Below are 8,349 nucleotides of genomic sequence, written 5' to 3'. Positions count from 1 at the left end.
GCAAGTGATGGAGCCAAGACTTAAACGAAGCAGATCTTACTGCAGACAGACTCCAACCATTCTGACCTACTCCATCCTGCGTTGCCTCTCTATAAAAATACCAGAAGAAAATATAAGAAATAGTTTTTATGATAGTGAAAAAGGCTTTCCTAACCATAACACGAAGATCACTGCTATAAATTTAAAAAAAGAGGACTTTTTAAAAAACATAAATTTTTGAAAGTTTGCATAAAGATACACTAAGCAAAGATTAAAAAATAAACAACAGAGTGACAACAAAAAAATGCTGGTGAGGATGTGGAGAAACTGGAGTACTCATACCCAACTGGCCAGAGTGGAAAATGGAAAAGAGTTTTGCAATTTTTATAAACTAAACCTTCAATAGCCATCCAACCACTGAATAATTGCATTCTCAGGCATTTATGCTGGAGAAATTTAGACTTATGTTCACACAGAAACCTGCACATAAGTGTTTATAGCAGCTTTATTTGTAATAGCCAAAAACTAGAGACAGTCCAGATGTCCTTCAATGAATAAATGCTTAAACAATTTAGCAAATTGTGGTATATCCACAGGACATCATCCATGTTGTGTGTATCAATCATTTGAAAAAAGTAAATCCCCAAAGTTTACTTAATGTATTAGTCTATTTATATACTAAGTAGCCTTTGATTATTACCTGTGATTCCATTTTTGAAATGACAAAATTTTAGAAATGGAGAAAAATTAGTGGTTCCTGGAGTTGGTATGGGGTTAGGAGGATGTGGAAAGGAGGTGGGTGCAGTTTTAAAAGGGCAACACGAGGGATCCTTGTGTTGATGAAGCTGTTCAGTATATTGACTATGGTGGTGGACACATTAACCTATACATTTGATAAAATTGTACAGAACGATCAAAAAGACAGACGATTACAAATTTTGGCCAGGTTGTAGAAAAACTAGAACCCTCAAACATTGCTAGTAAGAATGTAAAATGGTGCTACCTCTCTGGAAAACAGTTTAAAGGTTATTTAATGTTAACACAGACCAACAATTGCACTCATAGGTATACACAGAAGTGAAATGAAAACGTATATCCACACAAAAACTTGCACATCAAGTTTCCACAGTTTTTATAGCAGCATATCTATAACACTACCAAAGAGAAAATAACCCAAATGTCATCATCCAACGAATGGATAAAATAAAGTGTCCATACCATAAAATATTATCTACAATAAAGAAGAATGAGGTACTGATACTTGCAACAACATGGATGAACCTTGAAAACATTATACGAAGGGAAAGAAACGAATTGCAAAAGATCACATATTATATCATTCAGTTTATATGAAATGTTCACAATATGCAAATCCTTAGAGAAAGAAAGTAGATTACTGGTTGCCTAGGGCTAGAGGGAGGAATAGAGAGTGACTGCTATGGGTAGAGTTTCCCCTCTGAGGTAATGAAGACGTTCTAGAGTTAGATAGTAGTAAAAGCTGGATAATTCTGTGAATATACTAAAAGCCATTGAACTCTGAATTGGTGAATTTTATATTTTGTGAATTATATCCCAGTAAAAATGTGAATAAATTGTATATAACTAAACACATACACACACACACACGAGTACAAGTAAAACCAAGGAATTCTGAATAGGATAAGTGAATTGTATCAATGTCAGCACCTCAGTTGTGATACCATATGACTATTTTGCAAAATATTACTGTTGTGGGGAACTATGTAAAATGTATACAATATTTCTCTATATTATTCCTTACAACTGCATGTGAATCTAAGAAGCCACTGCAAAAAAATTCACATTCACCATATGTAAAGCCCAACACTCGCCAATCAGTGCTAGAGAAACAATACTACCTTCTGCTTCTTTCTGCCATCCATTCATTTATGAGTAGCAGAGTCTAAATTAGAAATCTGCTGGCAAAGGATTCTGGGAAATGGCGTCCTAGGCTTCCAGCATCTCTGATACAGGAAATCATAGAAGGGAAGAGAGATGAATGCCCATGTATTATATATAAAAAGTATTTAAATATATATCTGAATTTACATATACAGGAATATAAATTTATATACACTTATACAGCAATTCACATACTATTTAAATTTATAAATACATATGTATACATACATACATATGTGTTTGTGTGTATATTCTAAACTCATGGCATAATGTTTAAATCTGTGTCTGAAATTGCATATACAATACTTTAGTCTGTGTTTCCCCGCAAAGTAACATCTGCAACAAAGTTTGATGCATGGGTCGTTTATTCAGGATGATGATTCCAGGAAATAAGAGTGGAGGAATAGGAGGAGTGAACAGAGGAGGAGAGAGAAAATCAAAAGATGAATCACACCACTGACCACTATTGGGAGAAACTGATTGTTCCATCTCTTTCTGAGATGCCCAAGGAACAAAAGGTCACTTCTCTTTCATCAAAGGTTTAGATTGCACATGCTGAGCAGATCCCTTAGACACATCACATTGACACCATTAGGTCAGAGAAGCAAGAAGTACAATGGTCTTCCCCAAGGTGAGGTGCTGTTGGCTGACGCCTGTGGGAAACTGGTAGAAGCCTTCATAATATGGGGTGATGATGAGAGGGTTTGAAGCCATGCACAAGAGGTATCTGATGAATACAGGATGATCCCAATTACGTGAAACACATTATTGGACTGACAAAAAGTCTGAAAGGAAATTTAGCAATATGTTAGTGGTAGGTTATAGAATTATAAATAATTTTTGTTCCTTTTTTAACATGTTCTTGTACTTTGAAGTTTTCCACAATAAGTATATGTTGTTTCTGTAGTCATGAAATGCAACTGAAATTACATTTAAGGAGCTAAGCTCTACGGTTTGAGGATGAAAGTTGATACAAAGACCAGAGGATTTGGATATAGGATTCTTCTTCTACTGGATGGGAAAAGGGACCAAATGACCTCTCAGATCACAGGCTAGGATTCTATGAAAATCAATTTGGCAGAAATGCCCAGAGGAGTACCAGGCAAAAAATAGGCCCTCGACTCACATTTGTCAAAGGAATGAATGTGTGTACTGTGGCAGCACAGACAGAGTTGGAAAACTTTCTGCTAGGAGCTCACAGTGTCTTAGGGAAACAAACAAACAAAAAAGGAAACTTAAAAAGATAAAGTTACCATAGATGAAGTTACCATGTGACCCAACGATTCTACTCCTAGGTATATCCTCAGGAGAAATGAGAACATATATCCACACAAAAACTTGCACACTCACAACAGCACTATTCACAAAAGCTAAATATGGAAACAATCCAAATGTTCATCAGCTGACAAATGGATAAACAAATTGTGGTATATCTAAATAATAGAATGTTACTCAACCATAAAAAGAAGTGACATACTGATATATGCCACAACTGGACAAACTTTGAAAATATCGTAAGTAAAAGCAGCTATATGCAAAAGTCAACATACTGCACAATTCTATTTATGCGAAATGTCCAGAAGAGAGAAATCCAGAGGAAAAAAAAGATTAGTGGATGCCAAGGGTTGCAGAGAGGAAGGAATAGGGAGTGTTTACTTCATAGATATGAAGTTTATTTGTGAGTAGCGAAAAGTTCGGGGCATTAAGTAGTGGTAATGGTTGCATAACATTGTAAATATCTAAAAATCACTGAATTTTCCACTTTAAAATGGTGAATTTTGTCTTATTTGAATTTTATTCCAATCAAAAATGATAATAAACAGTTTAAGGGAACATATAATGTGTGGCAAATAATGGTATTAGAGTCTAGGGGAGAGTGAGAGAGACCATATAGGTATGGGGTCATCAGGATGTCTGCACGGAGTGGGTAGGAGCTTGGGACTTCAAAGAAGCAGGATAATAGACATTTCAAAAGATGCTCAATAAGTGCTTGTGGAATTGAATTCAGCTATAAGTACTGCAGGAAGAGGTATCCACTAAGGCATTAAGAGAGCAAGGGGCAGGATGAGTCCTGTAGATAGTCATCCTCATGGATACAGAAGATTTTAACAGTGGAGGAAGGGTGGCAGATAAGGCAGAAGAAAAAAAGTCATCATTCATATAAACATTTTTAGAACAAAAAATCTGGCCCAGATTAATGCTTTCTCCAATTTCAACTGTTTTTTGTTTTTTGTTTTTTTTTCACTTCTAATTATAGAAATAATGTAAAATAAGGCACTCTGGTATAATGACTTAAAGGTTCTGCACCGGTCGGACAGCCAGGCTGCAGAAAACATAATCCCAGAGTTTCACTGACTTACAACAGCAACAGTTGATTTTTCACGCCCTCTGCATGCCCGCTATGGGTGGGCTGTTGCTGTACTCTATGTCTTCTTCACTCTGGGACTTAGGTTACCTGGGCAGCCTCTACCTGGAATTGTCATCATGGCGGAGAACAAGGCAAACTACGTACTGATCTTCAAGCTTCTGTTCAGAAAAAGCAACCCCTCCACTCTCCTCTCACTGGTCAAAGTTGGCCACAGACCCACATCCAAAGTCAATAAAACAGGGAAGGATCATTAAACATGGGTGACTGGAAAAACTGTTTACCACAGGTTCCAACCCTGTCCCTGCTGTTTAATAGCTTTTAGTAAAGTTGCTTATATTCTCTGAGCCTCAAAATCTTCATCTATTAAATGGGGATGATTACTCCTATGCTATGAAATTATGATGAGGATTAAATGAGATCGCGTCAGTAAAACACTTGGTGCAATGCCAGGCACATAGTAGTTACTCAATAAAATACACTCCTCCAAGAGATGATAAGCTCCTCGTGGGCAAGCATTTTTTACCCATTGTTTACCCTAGCACAGCACCTAGCTCACTGTAAATATTTCAATAGATGCTTGGCAGAAGAGTGAATAAATGAGTATGACTATATGCTCATTTTTGTAAAATTAAGAGTACATAAGAAAGTATTTAGAAAAAAATTAACTTACACTTTTTAATTAATGGTCAATGAATGGGGAAGTAGGCCCTCCTCTTCCTTATCACTGATAAGCAAGTTATAGTTCCTTTTTAATTCACAGCCTTTCTTGCCCCAGCTCACATCTGATGCAGAAATCAAGGCTGAAATGCGCACTCTGGATGTCTTTTGGAGGATTGAGCACTGTCTGAAGAATGCTTCTAGCTCAGCAGGGACCTGGCAATAAACTATCCTTATGGATCTCGGTGTCCAGATGGGGCACTGGATTGTGTGGGAGTCCCCAGAAGGTGAAGACAAGAGACAGGAAATAGAAATTACTGCCTGGCCTGAGGCCTTTCCTGGGATGGGATCTCCAAAGAATAGAACCTTCTTCTGCCAGAATTCCGTCTGCTATAATAATCTTTGCCAGGGTTCCACATACTATCATCAATTCAGGATAACAGTGAGATTACTTTTGAGATTTAAAAAAGTTTTACTTAAAAGCCTATCATTTTAATTTATACCAGTAGATATGAGAAAGAGAAAATGCAAATAAAAATCACAACTAAACCTCACCTTAACTAAATGCAAAATCACATTTACTTCTTTTTCATAGTCTTCTTTCAAAAGTAGGAATTGTACAGTACATTTATAATGTAAAAATTTGTATTACTTGTAGACCTTCTGATTGGCATGGTCCATTATTACAACTGTTTACTACAGGTAAGAGAATGTGCGCACCAGGCACACACACATGCCCATGTGCTCACATATATCACACGTACTCTTTACCCACGTTACATGTATAAGACGAAACATAATGGCTGTTTAAGAAATGAAAATCTTTGTTCTTTGCAGACTAACTGGTAGAAGCCATAGGGAAACATTTTTCGGTTCAATGGGAGGGAGACTTTTCAAACAGATGGTCTTTAAAGTCCCTGAACCCTGAGATGTGATGACATTGGTAATAGCCTGATTTAACTTGAGGAGCCCACCTGGTAATTCTTCCATTGTATTTAGGGTTCTTTCTGTTCTCTGTGGGTCTGACAACAAATGCTTATGGACACCTATGCTCTGCTGTCGCTCTGTGAAGACTTATGAGGGACACTTGGGCCAGGACCATAGCCCCTCCCTCTGAAGGGTTTGGCTTCTACCTGGGCAGATGATGGACAGCCATGGGAAGCCCAGTGAGGCGGCCTGCAATGACACACAGCTCACAGCATCACAAGGAGGGAGGTTACTGACAAGTAAGTGCCGCAGACGATTAGTGCTGTGGAAATTCAGTAGAGGGATGGATGAATATACCAAAATTCAATGTGGCTGCTTCCTAACAAATTTAGATTAAATATGCTATCAGAAAAACAGTTTTCCAGTTCCCTCAGACAGAAGTTTCAGAAAAATCTCTATCCCACTCTCAAGTCCCTAACTCCACCCCATACCAACACCTCATACACATACACAGGTGTGCGCACACACACACACACACACACACGCACACGCACATACACACATACACACATTATCGTTGTGCAGGGAAGAGTTTTCAAAGGATGGCTCCTGCACCACTTTTGTGTTGTTCTCTACTTTTGTCCCCTTTGGTCTGATCACCTGTTCATTACTCAAAGTCAAATGCTTCTTTAGAGGGCTTTAGAATGCACTTGGACAGTCAAACACTGCATCTGATCCTCATGTAGAATACAGGCAAGATATGAGAGAGATTTAAAGGGTTTCTTCCCAGTTTAAAAATGTGTATTCTATATAACTCATAATCCCTTACAAATAGAAAATCAGTAATACAATACACCAAATCTATGCCAATTCTATTTGAAGAATAAACAAGTACAACAAAATCCTTTAGATGCAGTTTCTTTTGGGTTTACTGGAACACTTTTTGTTATATTGTAGATCTTGTAAATGCCAGTTAGTCTATCTGAAATCTCAAACATATTAATATTTCAAAGAGAAATTATTATGAACTGGGTATTTCTGTTTGTTCCTATTTATAAAACACAACAGTGGACACATTTTTAAAATCAAGGGCTGCATCAAACTTGTCCCTGAAGTAAAAGGGAGTGGGTTTGTAGAGGGGAAGAGCTAATACTAAAGCCAAGGCTGAGGATGATGGCTCACGTCTGTAATCGCAGCACTCTGGGAGGCCAAGGCAGGTGGATCACTTGAGGTCAGGAGGTTGAGACCAGCTTGGCCAACATGGTGAAACCCTGTCTCTACTAAAAATGCAAAAATTAGCCAGGCATGGTAGGTGCCTGTAATCCCAGCTACTCAGGAGGCTGAGGCAGGAGAATTGCTTGAACCCAGGAGGCAGAGGTTGCAGTGAGCCAAGATTGCACCATTGCACTCCAGCCTGGGCCAGAGAGCGAGACTCTGTTTCAAATAAAATAAGAAATAAACAAACAAATAAATAAAAACAAAGCCAATGAACTAAGCATTTTCTCTCCTCCTGAAAGGCTGAAGATGTTCTTCCAACTTTTCATAGGTAGTCAAACACTGAACATGATTCCTTCAGAGAAAGGACTGAGGTTCCTACAAGCTCCTGTTTGGCATCCCATCCCAAAGCAAGCATTTGGTAATTCTCCTTTAATGTATTCAGTACTACATAAAAACCTGCCATAAATTCATTAATTTGTTTCTGAAGCTCTTCATATGTCTGTCTAAAACTATCCCTTTCAAGAGTTTTGAACATGGAGGATTCTGAACAGATGGAAGACATACAATTGCTCTTTCAATATTTTAAAGGAAAAACTAGGCTTATCATACCTGACCTCAAAAGGCAGACATTAGGGTGATAACATTTGGCTCAACTGAGAGCAGGTCTTTGAATAGTCAGTGAAGCCCAGTAGTGGCAGAAGCTGTCTTAGGGAGTAGTGACCTAAGTATTCAAACTCAGGCCCAGCAAATGCCCAGCAAGGATCACCTAGGAGCCTGGCCGGCAGGCTTTGCAAGCTTCTTGCACACCTGAGAGTCCCTTCTATGAGATCCCAGGAATACTTTGTCAAGGAAGAGGGACTGGAGCTGGGTTGTGACCATCGAGTAGTAGATAGGAATGAATGGACAAAATTCCTGGGACAAAGGCATGAGAAACAGCATAGCGGTCAAGTCCATATGGAGAATGGAGGGACTCAGCCTTGTATCTAAATGAGAGCCTTCAGAGGGGTGGTGACTAAGAGATAAGAGGGAGATATTAGTTTGGGATTCAGTTTTACATACCCTTGAATGCTATGAGAAAAATAATGAATTTTGTCTTCAGGGCACTTGGTTACAAACTGGTAGCCAATTTATGCTTTATTACTTAAATTGCCCAGTGTTCCAAAAGGCATTTTGTCCCCACATAAGCAGTTTAGAGCCTAGTGTCTTCAACAGACTTCAGATATTTATATTACTTGCCGGCCACTGTTACTGCTGCTACAGATGATAATAAATCACGGAAG

At 38.4% G+C, this 8,349-nt stretch overlaps 1 pseudogene; it reads right to left on the bottom strand.

The window, feature by feature from the left end:
• Positions 1-6,723: 6,723 nt before the first annotated feature.
• On the bottom strand, positions 6,724-7,604 carry LOC105508814 (annotated as a pseudogene).
• Positions 7,605-8,349: the final 745 nt, after the last annotated feature.

Source organism: Colobus angolensis, unplaced genomic scaffold (assembly GCF_000951035.1).
Source record: "Colobus angolensis palliatus isolate OR3802 unplaced genomic scaffold, Cang.pa_1.0 Scaffold168, whole genome shotgun sequence".
Taxonomy (NCBI): domain Eukaryota; kingdom Metazoa; phylum Chordata; class Mammalia; order Primates; family Cercopithecidae; genus Colobus; species Colobus angolensis.
The sequence above is the reverse complement of the archived record's forward strand: the minus strand, read 5'-3'. Positions and strand labels throughout refer to the sequence as shown.